Source organism: Ambystoma mexicanum, chromosome 9 (assembly GCF_040938575.1).
Source record: "Ambystoma mexicanum isolate Mex_15411 chromosome 9, UKY_AmexF1_1, whole genome shotgun sequence".
NCBI lineage: Eukaryota > Metazoa > Chordata > Amphibia > Caudata > Ambystomatidae > Ambystoma > Ambystoma mexicanum.
In genome coordinates this window covers 1548733837-1548748318 of record NC_090931.1, presented here as the reverse complement: position 1 = coordinate 1548748318, position 14482 = coordinate 1548733837, and the positions used below count along the sequence as shown (strand labels likewise).

The window sequence follows — 14482 nt, the reverse complement described above, 5'->3', positions numbered from 1 at the left end:
CAATTCGAAAACACGGTCACTAAAAGATAAACACTCGCTTAAAAGAATATTAGACAAGTCTTAAGTAAAGCCCCACTTATTTTCAGACAGCGGTGAGCGCTTAGCGTAGATGGCACTCTAATAATTCGTTTTCGTAGATGGCACTCTAATAATTCGTTTTAAAAAGGGAGAGAAAAGCAGAGAATAAATTGAAACAGATCCCAACACTTTTTCACGAACACACAAGAGGGAAAGGCAAAGTAACACCGTGAATTCAGAGTCAATAGGCTGGATCCGCTTTAAGAGGATCAAAACAAAATGTGTCCAAGGTCACACGGTTGCAGTGCACCAACGCCTCGTAACGGTTCAAAAAAAGGAGTTGGACCAAGAAAGGGACCAGTTAGAGGGTCAAGGCGGCCAGCCCAGTCCAGAAGGTTAAGGAGTTATTATTACCTTGTTGCAATCTTTAGAAAGGGAGGCCTGGCGGACACGGTACCTTAAAGTGGTGAGAACACTCCAGCGGGACAGTTGTTCCTGGCAGCGGGTGCAAGTCGGTGTTTCGTCCGGGGGAAGAGAGGATCTCGTCGTGGAGGAAGACAGGAGTCTGTTGCACTGCCAGGGAAGAAACCAGCCGCAGAGTTTCTCAGGTACAAGGAGCGGTCCGGTGATTCGCGGTTCAGTGGTGAGTGGCTATACGGCTGCCGGGGTGCTTGGCACGGGCAGTTCGACCACAAACCGGGCTGGGGTGCAAAGAAAGAAAGGTAAACTGGTTGTGCCCACCAGTCAGGGGAAGAAGCCTCTCCAGCCGGGAGATCTTCTCTGTCGTCGGGAAGTGGTGAGTCGGTTCCGCAGGGCTCCACCGGTGGCGTCGTCGTGTTAGGTCGGCTCAGCTTCTCCCTCGTCGGATTCTCAGGTCCTGTGGTGACTTCTGAAGTTCCAGTCCCCAAAGCCCTGCTTTTATGCACAGAACCCCCATTCACTCAGCCTAGCTGTCACTCAAACATGCTAAGTGGTGAGCCGGCTGGGCCAATCACACAACAGTGCGACCTAACTCGGTCCAGGGTGCCTAAACCCCCTCCCACACCCCATGTGGTACCCAGACAGAGTGGCACCACTTTTGGAGGCTTCTGTGGAGAAGCCTGCCAAAAAGTGGAACAAAGGGCTCGACTTGGGTTGGAGTGACAGAAGAGAACACAAACAACATTTTAGAATCGAGTCTTGGCAAAAAAAAAACAACCGGAGAATAAATATTAATTAAGTAAACTGGCGGTATGTTCGAGGCTATGAGAATTAAATAATTAAAGTTGGTAGCCTCGAACAATGGGAAAATCCCATAGGAAAATATTCACGGTCGAATATAAAAAGTAGTTTCCACTGCCACCAGCCAAAACTCGATCAGGGGGGACAGAGACGTGCCCCCTCGACTAACAGACCCCGGGGCAACCAAATTGCCCCGACCAGTACGTCCACAATATGATGGTTTGTACTGTTTTCTGTTAATAATTTGGGACTAGTAAAGCCAATGGTGACTTTACATGCCCTGGGAGACAGTAGTGAGTCCCAGGGTATGGAGTCTATGGTGGGGTGTCACTATGACACCCCTGTGCTACTGCACGGAGGGTGGTGTGTAACACACATAGGAAAAACACATGAGACCCTATGGAGTAAAGGACCCCATAGCCCATAAAACACATCACCAATCAAAGGAATACCATTAACCATGTCCAAGAGTGGGAGAAAAAGAGTCTCACTCTTGGCAGGAGGAAAAAACAAACTCCAGAAATCCAGCAAAGCTGCTGGGGAACTCACTAGGTTAGGAAATTCAGCCTAAAGGGAGAATTCTCCCTAACATCGACAGTATCGATTAAAGCAGTATCGATTAGAGACACTACGATTTAGCAGCGTTAGACATTAAGTACACGTGCCATCTGCACTCCGGGCCATAAACACACACCCGAATACATGAAGAACACGAGCATACAGTTCTATAGTTAGAGGAGACACATCTACATATTGTCATTGTTTTATTATTTTGCCATTACCCAAACACAGCAACGCAGGAACCACAAGAAGCAAGAGATCCTGAGCAACGCTTGCAAATGCTTACATGCAAATAACCTTTTCGAACTGCAGGAGCACCTATGGGACCTGACAGAACCAAGTGTGACTAACTTATGGAGAATGTAGTATAGCACGAACATTGTAGAAACCACATTATAATGGTTTAGGATCATTACAGCAGGCCGCAGGCCTCTCAGCAAGAGCCAAACTGAGCTGAATTCAGGCTGAACAAAGAGCAAAACGTGTGAGACAGGACCCACTGCCAAGGCTACAAGATGCGGATGATATTCCATTCCCTGAAAGACTTTAGCACCAGCTGCAGTTAATACAAATAATTCCTCATAATTCAGAGCTGCACAGCTGCAAATCATGGTCTCCGAACATGTGACCCAGCCGACGCAGACAATGGACAGCGACTAGCGATGGGAAAGAGCTGATCTCACGCTAATAGACAAAGATGCTACAATGTGAGACAAGTGTTGCACCGAGTGAACAAGCACTCTCATAGACTGAGGTGGTACACATAAATTATAATGCAGACACATAGGCATTCTTATTACCTTGAAAAGGTACACAAAGAGCTGAATACCTTTGCAGATCCCAGGCCTGGGAAGTAAGCTCTAGCCAACCACAGTTCAGTACCCTAGGAGTGGGTAACAATGGGCAAGAACCAATGGCAAGACCCTCATACTGCAACATTGTTATAGTGTCCACTATAGGTGGTATATTACTCAGTAGCCAATCCAGTGGTCCGATAGTTTTTCTGGAGAAGGGCCCAGGTTGTAACATCACTCTGACATAATTAGGGTACAAAATTGGCCTGCGAGCCAGGAGAAGTTGAGATATCCATGGATTTCTTCTGTCCCTGTGCTGATCCCTGTTGGTTTTGTCTGTAATAAACCGCAGTTTGAACTTGCTGTTGACCGAGTCCTCAGTTTATCCTGTGGAAGGTGTTGGGCCTTCCGAGAGTCCACAAACCCCTAGTGGCCCTCTGGCATAGCTGGGAGTTCGTTCCAACACTAGCATTCTTGCACACAGCACTGACACAGTTACATTATCCAACACATACAGGAAAGGAGGTGCTTGCCGCCCATATTGGAGAAACATGGTTCTGTCCTCATTTGGCAGAACACGTGGCTGAATTTATGACCAACTGCCTAATTTGCAAACACTTTACTGCAGGAAATACATTGAGAGTTGTGAGAAGAGCCATACCTCACCCGGCTAGTCGATTTCAACACCTCCATGTCGACTATGTTGACATGATCCAAGTCGTAGATACCGCTACATGATAGTGGTTGTTGGCCAATTCTCACGCTCGATTGAGGTAGGCCCCTGTTCCCATCCTAACGCACTCAGGGCAGCAACATTTCTGGTCCAGGAAGTATTCCCACGATTGGGCGTGTGAGGTCCTGTGGTCTGACAATGGCCCTCACTTCGCCAATTAGATGTTCAAGCATATCACAACGTTGCTGGGCATTCAACACAAATTTTCCCGTGCTTATCACCCGCAGTCACACGGGGTGCGTAAACGACTCAATAGCCGTCTGGAGGAAAGCACTGCAAAAACCAAAAAGAGTACAAACAAAGATTGGCTCCACTGCTTACCCTTAGCATTATTTGCATTGCCCAACAAGCCTGGGTGTGACCATCATTTAACCCCACACGAGGTGGTGACAGGATAGCACATACAACTACCCCAGGCTTCTCCCACTAGGGCACTAAAAGATGCAGAAAGTAGTGCGACTGTTTTAGTCCAGAAAATGCATGATTATGTTAATTCCTTGATTGCTAGTGCCTCTTTTATCTCTCACCAGATACGACACCAGGGAGGCTCTGACGCCAGCATAGAAAGCAACAGTGTCAACGTCCCAGAGGACCTGTTACAGGAACCACCTGCTTTTCCTGGGGGCTGTGTCCCACTACGAAATTTGTCAGTTGATGGAATGCACCGGCCCTTATACAGCTGAATCAGTGACAGAAAGAGCGGTCGGGCTCGAGGGAAAGACCGCATGGAATCACGTCACAGACCTCAAGCCTCACAAAGCTGTGGTCTCACCTGCTGGCAACAAGATCGACAGGGCCAACGATCCTCAGCAAGAGGAACAACAAGATAATTCTGAACCTATACTGCCGAATCGAGGACACCCAATGGTTACTCACTCAAGGGCAGCAGAGTTAGGGCAAGGACTTCCTACATATCCAGAGCGAGGATACACTGTCTGTTTATTTTATTCTCTACATACATTCTTCGAGAAAGTTCGACTGTAATATTTCATGACTGTTCATGTTACCCAATGATTTACGACCCGATACCTTTTTGGGCTAATTTGTCCACTTTATTAGAAGGTTCAACAGATTTCGAGCATGTCCACCTGGTATATATTACCATGTTTTTCTAGCATATTTGGCATAAGCTTAACCACAACTTGGAGGAAACCCATCAGTTCTTGCAGTACTTTGAGACCCTAGAGTTAGGACTGTGTGGTGGGAACGGTTGTCATTGCAATGAACCATTACATGTTCCACGGGGCTTATAACTAATCTAAACACTAACAAAGTAATGCTCAGTTGGTGTGCATTTTAGGCAGGCAACTGAAATCTTCAAGCTGCACAAGGATCCAGAAGCACCGGTAAATGGGTGAAATCATAAAAAATATGCTCATTTTGTCGTGTCCCTTATTCCCAAGTGGGGTCTTTGCATTCATATTTTGGCGAATATCACCTGCGACTAGTGAAACCGCTGTATCCTCTACTAACATTACCCCAACCCGAGCAGGTGGAACGACCATGGCAGGTGGACAGGAAAGCACTGACAGCACGGTAAGGAGAGGTACGCACAGTGCTGACACATACATGCAGGGAGTGGATCTATGTCTCATCGACACTGCCTGAGTGTCTAATAACATATGGTACAAGCACATGACCAAAGTATGTAAGGAAACCACCGGGGAGAGCTGTTATGTCTGCTCATTAATCACCTACGCCACGAGTGCCTCCAGAACGTTCATAGCAACTGAAATACCAGCAGCAAGAGCCCAATGCCTTATGTACCTATCCATGGTTACAACTCAAGGAAGATTCCAAGGGAAACCTGCAACTTTGAGATGGATGTCTCAGGCGACCTTCCCATACGAAGATAGTTACATAAAGACTTGCGACATGATGAACAATTATTGGCAGTTAGACCAAGCTATACAATATCTATATACAATAGCTGGTCCGATAGCACAGCGAGTAGAGCGCTCGCTTTGACATCTGTGCAGAGCCTGCTGACGCAGGTTCAAATCCCGGCAGGGTCAAACTCAGCCTTTCATCCTTCCGAGGTCGATAAATGAGCACCACACACTGTGGGTAATAATAAGCAGCACTCAGATACCTAAGGGTTCGTAGCGCTATATAAAACATGCATTACTTACCGTAAAAGCATTTCTGATGGCTGTAGCTGCTTAGATTCACATGCTGTGCATAGTCCGACATCCAGTGGTCACTGCAGAGTATTGCATCTTGTTTTTCGAAAGTCGAAAAGGGGACGTCGACATAGGCGTGTCTGTAACACTATCCCTATAGTGAAGTATAGTGTACCCAAAATCCCTCACGCGTCGAGGTCCCTCTGTTTGTATTTTTTCTGCCATGAGGGAGCCTTATGACTAACGTGATTGAGTACAGAAAAGAGAGAAAGTAATAAGACGTCTATGTTCCTTCCATCCGAGCGGGGAGGAAGGGTGGGCGCATGTGAATCTACGCAGATACAACCATCAGATATGCTTTTACGGTAAGTAATGCATGTCTTCTGATGTTTGTTAATCTGCTTAGAATCACATGCTTTGTATAGACTAGCGAGCAGTCCCCGGAGTTGGAGGTGGGTTCTGAGAAGGAACAGTAGAAAAAAGGTGTCTTAGTACTGCTTGTCCCACATGAGAATCAGATCTAGAGTGAGCATCTAGACAATAGTGTTTTGTAAAGTTGTGTACAGAACTCTAGGTTGCTGCTTTGCAAATGGACTCTAGGGGAACATTTGCAATGAACGCTATGGATGCCCCAGTGCCTCGAGTAGAGTGTGCTCTATGCTTGAAGGGTAGTTCTCTCTTAGCAAGAGTGTAACTCAGAGTGATGCAGCGGACAATCCATCTAGAGATAGTGGATTTGGAGACTGCATCCCCTTCTCTTCCTGCCGCCACTGAGACAAAGAACTGATTAGTCTTTCTTAGTGGATGCATTCTTTCCATATAAAACATGACTGCCCTGCGCACATCGAGTGTGTGTAGGCGCTTTTCGCCGAAGTTTGAAGGATTTTGAAAGAACGTTGGTAGTTCTATAGACTGGTTGACATGAAACTTAGAAATGCATTTCGGTGCATGAATTTGTGTGCGTAGAACCACCTTATCTTTGTGAACTGTTACAAAGGGATCTAAGATAGAGAGCGCTTGTAGTTCACTCACTCTCCTAATGGAGGTGATCACTATCAAGAAAGCAGTCTTCAGAGTGAGATCCTTAATGGTTGCTTTATGCATGGGCTTGAAGGGGGAGCCCATTAGCCTGGTTAACACAACTTTTAGGTCCCATCCGGGAGGAGGGTTAGATATAGGAGGGTGAATTCTTTTCACTCCCTTCATGAAGGCTTTAATAACTGGAACCTTCCACCATGACACCTTATGTTGAGACGTAGTGTAGGCGAAGAGCACAGCTAGGTGAACTTTAATAGAATTAAAGACTAACCCTGAGTCCAGCAAGTGAGTCAGGTATAAAACAATATAAGTGGGAGAGCAGTCAACTGGGTTGATGCTCTTTGAGTTACACCAGATGACAAATCGTCTCCACTTACTAGAGTAGCTGTAACGAGTGTTCGGTTTCCTAGCCTCTCTGAGAATGTCCATGCATCTCTGAGGGAGCTGCAGATGTCCAAATTCTATGACCTCAGGAGCCAGGCTGCCAAGTTCAGGGTCTGTGGGCATGGATGCAGCGTTCGGCCCCTGTCCTGTGACAACATGTTGTACGGGCAGGGCAGTTTCACTGGAGGAGATAGTGACATCTCCATCAGATGAGCGAACCAGGGTTGGCGGGCCCACATGGGGGCCACCAGTATCATGGTAACTAGTTCCTGGTGCATCTTGTGCGCTATCTTGTTGAGAAGGGGACTCTTGGGGGGGGGAGCGTAGACAAATTTCCCTGACAATGTTATCCAGAGGCCCTTCCCCTTGGGGCGGTTCTGGGGGTACCTGGAGGCATAATCTTGGCATTGTGTGTTTTCCAGAGTTGCGAACAGGTCGATCTCTGGGAAGCCCCATTCTGCGAAAACATTGGAGACAATGTCTTCGTGTAATCGGCATTCATACTCTGCTGGTAGAGGGAAGTCTCTGCTGAGTTCGTCTGCCAGAAGATTGAGTTCCCCTGGTACATGTTTTGATAACAGGAACATGTGTTTGAGAGCCCACTTCCAGATGTTCTAGGACAGCTTGGACAGTCCTGGAGATTGAGTGCCCCCTTGCTTGTTCAGGTAGTGCATGGCCGTGGTGCTTTAAGAATCAGCACTGTCTTTCCTTGTAGGTGTGTCTGGAAAGCCTTCAGACCACCAATAATTCCAGCAGGTTTATGTGTTTGGACGCCACACTTGAAGTCCAAACTCTGTGTGCAGTCTGATGGGATAAGCGAGCCCCACCCTGTGAGGGATGAATCTGCGGTTAGAGTGGCTTCCACTGCGGGGGTGGCAAAAGATTTCCCCAACACAAGGTTTTCCTTTGACCACCACCGCAGCGAGAGAACCAAGGCTTGCGAGACCACCACTAGATCGTCCCAATGTCCGCTGGCCTGACACCACTGGCTGTTGAGCCACTCTTGCATTGGGCGCATGCACAGGCGCGCGTGAGGGACCAAATAAATACACAACGCCATCATTCGTAGCAATCGCATGGCTTTGCGTACCGTCACCTTTTGACTGGCTACATATTGGGGGATATGAAACAGCATGTTTTGGACCCTCTCGTTGTAGGGGAAGACAAGGCCATCCTTTGTTCGAACTAGAGCCCCTAGGAATTGCTTGACTTGGCTGGGGTCTAGACTGGACTTCTTTTCGTTGATGGAGAAGCCCAGGTGGAACAGGAGGTCTATAGTCTTTTGGATGTTCGTGAAGCATGTTTCGTAAGAATCCCCTGTTATGAGCCAGTTGTCGAGGTAAGAATAGACTGGAATGGACAACCTGCACAGGTGTGCCACTACCACTGCCAGTACCTTCGTGAATACCCTTGGCGCTGAGGCTATGCCGAAGGGTAGCACTTTGAACTGATGGTGTTTGCCTTCTATCATGAACCTGAGATATTTCCTGTGCGCTGGCAACATTGAAATATGAAAGTATGCATCTTTCATGTCCAGTGTTGCCATGTAATCCTCCTGTGTGAGCAGGGGGACTACTGCCTGTAGCGTCACCATCCGAAACTTTTGTGGTTTTACAAATTGTTCGCTGGGCGCAGATCTAATACAGGGCGCATAGTTCGATCCTTTTTGGGTACAAGGAAGTACACTGAATAAATACCCTCCTTTACCTGTGATAGAGGCACAACCTCTATGGCTCCTTTTTCCAGTAGCAATTCGACTTCCTGAAGAAGGATGGAGAGGTGTTCTGGTGACAGACATCTTCCCCTTGGGGGTCTGAATGTTGGGAACCGACTGAATTCGATACAGTAACCGTGGGCTATTGTTGACAGTACCCAACAGTCTGTGGTAATTCCCTCCCATACTTGCAGAAATGATGTGAACCGGCCCTCGACCGAAGATGCATGGGAGGGGACCCGATCAGGCCATTTGGTGGTGGTAGCCGGGGAGCCTCTAGGAGTGGGGCGCCGACCTCTTCCCTTGCCACGTTGTCCTCTTTGAGCATACTGTCCACTGGTTCCCTGAGGGGAGGACCAGTTGCTGGCTGAGGTGTATTGTTGTTGAGTTTGTCGTTGGACACAGTTGTCATAACTGCGCTTATTAGGGGGTCTCGTGATTTGGCCAGGGTTTTTAATGTTTCGTGTTCCTTCTTAGCTGTTTCCAGTGCATCATCAACCGCCTTACCAATCAAAAAGTCTTGGGAATTTGGCTCTAGGGTCTTGAGGGAGCACCTCCCTTGGCCTTTTAGGTGAAAAGTGTTCAGAAGTGGACACAAACCAATCTAGCCTGTCAATACATGATTCAAATCTTTCCCTAGTCCACTGGGATGACCCAGAATGGTCTAGTGGCGGAAAGGCGTGCTCCTCTGCCTCTAGGAGGCGAGATCTCTCCCATAAAGTGGAGGATATACCCCTGTCACCCTCTGAGAATCCTTCTCGTGGGCCCGACGATGGGGACGTATCTCTGGGTCTTCCCTTCGACGTGGGGGGAGGTTCCGGCGTACCCTCTGTAGATTTCGGCATGTCCCTGACCTTTTGAGCAGGCTTCGGTGACTCCTTCACCAGCCGTTTCTGCGAGTCTTTGCAGACTATTCTAGCTATGCTTTCCATGACTAACTTCTCTGTCGAAGGCTGGTCGTGAATAGTTTTCGGCGGAGCCGGAAACCTTACAGTCGACGGATGCCTTCTTTCGAGGCGTTTCGACTGATGTTTTAGTGGTAGCGCCCTTAGTTGTAGATGGCCCAGTCGCTAGGCGCACATGCAGCTGCGGGGAGGGCTGCTGGCCCTTACGGTCGGCGGAGGCAGCCGGTCGATTTGGCGTCTCTGTTGGCACTGAGGCCTTCTTCAATTTACTCGACGAATGGCCGTGGGTTGTGTGTTTAGTGACTTTTCCGTGTGCGTCTGTGTCGCCGGGGTGCATCTCCCCATTAGTAGGGCCGGAGCCAAGCTTTTCGGGGCCGGGAACAGACGCGATGGAGCGGGAGCACTCCAATGAGAGGTCAACAACCTCCGTTACGGAGTTAGCATTATCACTATCCCCCTTATTACACTCGGCGGCCGCAGGCGATGAATCAGCCTTCCACATGCCGTGGGCTGCCCACCTTTTGGCCCTGCGTTCCTTCAAAGTTTTTGGACGAAGGAGCTTACAGGCCGCACACCCGGCCTTGTTGTGGTCGATGGGTAAGCAACTGTTACACCGCTTATGCTCGTCCTTCCACGGAAATTTGCCCTTACAATGTGGGCAAAATCTAAAAGGAGTCCTCTCCATAGCTGAGGGCGTAACCAGTGATAACGAACCGGAAGGAAAGGGGGGAGAAAAGGAAAGGCATTCTAGAAGAAGCAGATATGTCCACCCCGACCCCCACTCTCCCTACTGTGTAGGCCGGCGAGGCCGGGCCACGTGTTCGGCCGCGCCGATAGGATCACCTCCGTCGAAACCACTGCCGTCGAAGATCTTGACTTGGCGGGGAAGTGAATGGCCGTCGAAAGAGGTCTGGAGGTGATATAAGTTAACAATAACTGGCAAATCGACCAAGGGTCAAGTAAATGGCAATGTCTCTTATGAGCTCCGCTTAAGGCGACCAGTATTCTGGGCGGAAAAAAACAATCTGAGGGACCTCGACGTGTGAGGGATTTTGGGTACACTACACGTCACCATAGGGATAGTGTTACAGACACGCTTATGTCGACGTCCCCTTTTCGACTTTCGAAAAACAAGATGCAATACTCCGCAGTGACCACTGGATGTCGGACTATGCACAGCATGTGATTCTAAGCAGATTACCAAACATCAGAAATGCTAAATTATTAATATTATTATTATTATTAATATGTAACTGATGGGCCGCAGAAAGGGGACACAATAACACTGAAAGAGCTGCCCTGCCCTAAGAGGGGGGTGAAAGAAATAGGTGGCGAACCAGGATGCTAGGAAAGACCACAGATGCTCGTGTATGGCCAAGTATACACAGAAGAAGGATGGAGTAGTGGGAAGCAGAGCACACAGCCTTGTACAATCACCAGTGAATACAGTACAAGGCAAGAATGACAAGTGCCTGAAGGAATGGGATGCACGTGCCAAACTGCTCACCTGCCTATAATACCTCTGAAGAAAGCAGCATTGTGCTACAAGAATGGGGGAGAAGTGAGAGCTGGAGATAACACATGATGTCCGTACACAGAAAAGCATCCAGCAATGAAGATCAGCACTGCAGTACTGATGGATCATTACTGGGCTCGATGACTCGAGTGGGAGTAGGGGCAAAGGGAAGAAAGAAACAGCCTGTGAAGTGAGTAGAGTGAAAAGAGACAACTATTTCTCATCAGAATCCAAAACAGCATTAGATAATGTACCACCAGAACATAGGTTATTCAGCAGAGCAGAAATGTTCTTCGTGTCAGTGGTTCCAGCAGTCCAGACGTATATGAACGCAAAATGTTTACAAATAACCAGGTGGGAGTTGATGCTGACAAACTCTACAGTGAATGGCTTCAACACAATAAAAGAAGAGCTCAGAGCAGTAAGGCTGATGGCGCTCCAGAACAGAAACGTTCTGGAACTTCTCACAGCAATGGAAGGAGGAATTTGCGCAAAAATCGGGAGATCCTTTTGCACGTTTGCACCTGCCAATGACGGAGCGAATGGCACACTGACAGAAGCAGTGACACAATTGCCCAAGATGCATACCGAAATGGAGGAAGAAGCAAAGGGAACTGGAAAAGGCCAAAGCTGGATAGCGTATGCCTTCCTGGCTGGCAGACGGACTGAAAGTATTACTAGGGACACTAATATCGGTACTAGTGGGACTGTGTGATAAAGATCTGCATCACTCAATGCCGCAAAACGACTGAGAAATCGATAGCGATTAAGGCGCTGATAGACGTGAGGAGGTAAAAAGGACAAGATAGTGGAAGAAAGACACACTGAGTGCAGGACTAATGGAATATCCACTATTCCCACAAGAGACAATGGGCCTCATTATGACCCTGGCGGTACGGAGTGAACGGCGCCGTAAAAGGTGCTGCACCGTTCACCCCGTACTGCCGCATTACGAGTTCCCCTCGGGACACGGTAAGCACGCCTAGGAAAACCAGGCGTGCTTACCGGGTCCCGCGAGGGGAAGAGGGAGCAAACAACAGGCCATCTCATAATGGCCCGTTGTTTGCTCCCTTTCCCATTCCCATTCAGCCCTAAGCGGGCCGAAATGGGAATGGGGAAGGACCGTGTCCGGGTCCTTGGAGGGAGGAATTACCGGGCCTTCCGAACTCGGAATGGCCCGGTAAGTCCTCAATCGGAGGACCCAGACCCCGACGCGGGGTTACCGCCGAACTCGTAATGAGGGCCAATGAAGTAAGATAATCGGTACGACAACAAGAAATATGGAGGAAGATGGACATGGTGCGACCCAGAAGGAGAGTGCAAGTACATGACCTGGAATTTTGACGATCATGCCAACTTGACGATACCTTGGAAGACTGACCAAAATATGGCTGCCAAGGATAATAGTAGTACCATATCGAGAAGTGGTCGACAGGTCGACCAAAGAGGGACTGAAGGTCCCAGGAATGCCCCTACTCACCCCATGAACATGACAGGACAGAGAGCCAGGAACACTCGAAGTCACTGTTGGGAAAGATTCCCATTTATGTGAAGTTTTCCCTCCAGTTGCGTACCCCAACATTGTGCTGCTGTTTAAACACCATAGTCTGATTTTGCCAGTGAAGCACATCCTTCAGCTGCACTCCTCGGGGCTTTCCCTCACTTTATTATGGGGAAACTGAGATGCCCTTAAGACAGTAAGTACTGGGAGACTTTGTTTCCCTTAGTCCTTTCCAAACTTGCAACTTTTCTGCAACATGTTACAAGTGCACAATGTACATTACAGTACAGTGCGCTTGCGTCTTCCTTTCATTTCCAATGGCCCCAGCCAAAGGATTTTTAGGAGACGTGCAGATGTGCCTTGGACAGGGCTGGTGGCAGCTTATCTTTTCGCGTATTTTTAACCCTTTCTTGCAATGAAAACCCTGTTTACCGCAGTTGACACAGGAAGGTGGCCTGGCTCCAAAATGGCCATGCCACGAGGTTCTTTTTCCCGTCCTTTGGCCATCTTGCTCCTTTACCTTCCCAGGGTTTAGCCGACCCAGGTCAGTCCTTATTTGGGCATGCATTCTCCTGCGAAACACCAAGCTTTTGCAGGCTTCTGCTTGCCTTGTGTGTGTGCCCACAGGATGTGGGCTGGACTGTCTAGTTCCAATACACATCCTGGGTTCCAGAGGGTCTGGTGTGCTGTGAATGACTGGGACCACAGTGTTCTGTGATTGGTCCACGTCTGGTGTGCCTGTATGTGAGCGGATCTCCCATTGGATCCTCTTCATTTTGGCGCGAAGAAGATTCTGGAAAAGAGAAGGCTGCAAACACCCATACCAGGTCGATCTCTTGAGTTCTCACTGAACCTAGGATAGGATCCGAGTATCCTGAAACCAAGAAGCCGAGTCGAGGAACCGTTGGTGACCTACTGGAAGATTTGGCACCCTAAGCCAGCTGTTGTCCCGCTGGACCCCTCTGCATCTGATCAAACTAGAAGGTCTGAGAAGACGCTTCAACACATTGGAATAGTGGGACTAACTATTCTCAGCACCTTCATCAAACCCTGCAAGTAAGCCTTCTCGGAAGTGTCCCTGGGCCAACCAGTGGGCTGACCAGCTTGCACAGGACCTTTGCTCTGCCACTGCCGCCATTTAGAGGAGACCCTTGAAACTTGGTACATCGCAAGCTCTGTGTTCACGGCACTCTTACACTGAATTTCGTACACTTGGCATTCCCAGGTCTGGAGTAAAGAGAGAGCGCCCGAACCAGAGTACACGCGGTTACCGTGTCGCCCCACCGTGGTGACGAACTTCACAGGTGCATTGCTGCTGTGCCCTCCTGTGCCCTGAAGCCTGCTACAGTGAAACTGGCCTAATCCATCCACCAGGAGCAGAGAAATCACCACTGTCCCATTTGGGAATCATCGCTGTAACTTTGCAGCTGAAAGCCACAGAGCACGAGACAAGACACTTGTTGATATGGTCGCCTAGAAACAGCAGCAGACAAGCCCTGTTACCTGTTGCACCAACGTTGCTATTTCCTGTATTCGGAAGCATCGGAAAGCCTCAGCCGGCCTTCACACAAAGGCAACGGCCTGCTTGTGCCTTCCAATACCACAGCTCCAGTGATCCTCGGGTGGGTGCAAGCAAGTACATTGCTAAGAAAATCAAAATTCTCCTAAACAATGCGCTCAGATCAGCACTTGGCATACAAAGGAGGGAGCACATATCGGAGCTGAGGAGAGAACAAATGGCTCTACATTAATGACAAAATTATGCTTAAAACTGTTAAAACTGTCTCTCTAACCCACAAGTGCCTGAATGATGCTGCCCCACTTTACCTCTTACCCACTTTAGTTTACTCATCCTTTCTGGTCGTCCCCAGATTCAAACTAAAAAAGGCGTGGGGGAGCAGCTTCCTTGTTATGGCGACGCAGCTCTGGAATGCCCTCCCTCATTCCTTAAGAGCGGAACAACCCTTCCCTAAT

The 14482-nt window shown here is 48.6% G+C and overlaps 1 protein-coding gene across 3 annotated transcripts in view; it reads right to left on the bottom strand.

The window, feature by feature from the left end:
• Positions 1 to 14482, bottom strand: part of LOC138489495 (zinc finger protein 154-like) — a 355077-nt gene that overhangs the window by 97093 nt on the left and 243502 nt on the right. The window lies entirely within an intron of this gene.